Below are 226 nucleotides of genomic sequence, written 5' to 3'. Positions count from 1 at the left end.
TCGCGCGCGAACTCCGGACCCGTTATCACACACTTAAGTCAAAGCTGCTGACCAACAGGCAGCATATTCTTGAGAGAATACGGATACTATCTGACGCTAAGAGAAGTCTAGAGCGGAGGGAGACGTGGGTCAGAGAAAATCAACAGTTTCTCTCTGACCAATCTCGACTCTTCCAAGACCCTCCAGTTACTGTCGAACACCCACCCAAACCAGAGGAGGTCGAAGT

Source organism: Belonocnema kinseyi, chromosome 5, assembly GCF_010883055.1.
Source record: "Belonocnema kinseyi isolate 2016_QV_RU_SX_M_011 chromosome 5, B_treatae_v1, whole genome shotgun sequence".
Taxonomy (NCBI): Eukaryota; Metazoa; Arthropoda; class Insecta; order Hymenoptera; family Cynipidae; genus Belonocnema; species Belonocnema kinseyi.
Note: the sequence above shows the minus strand (reverse complement) of the source record.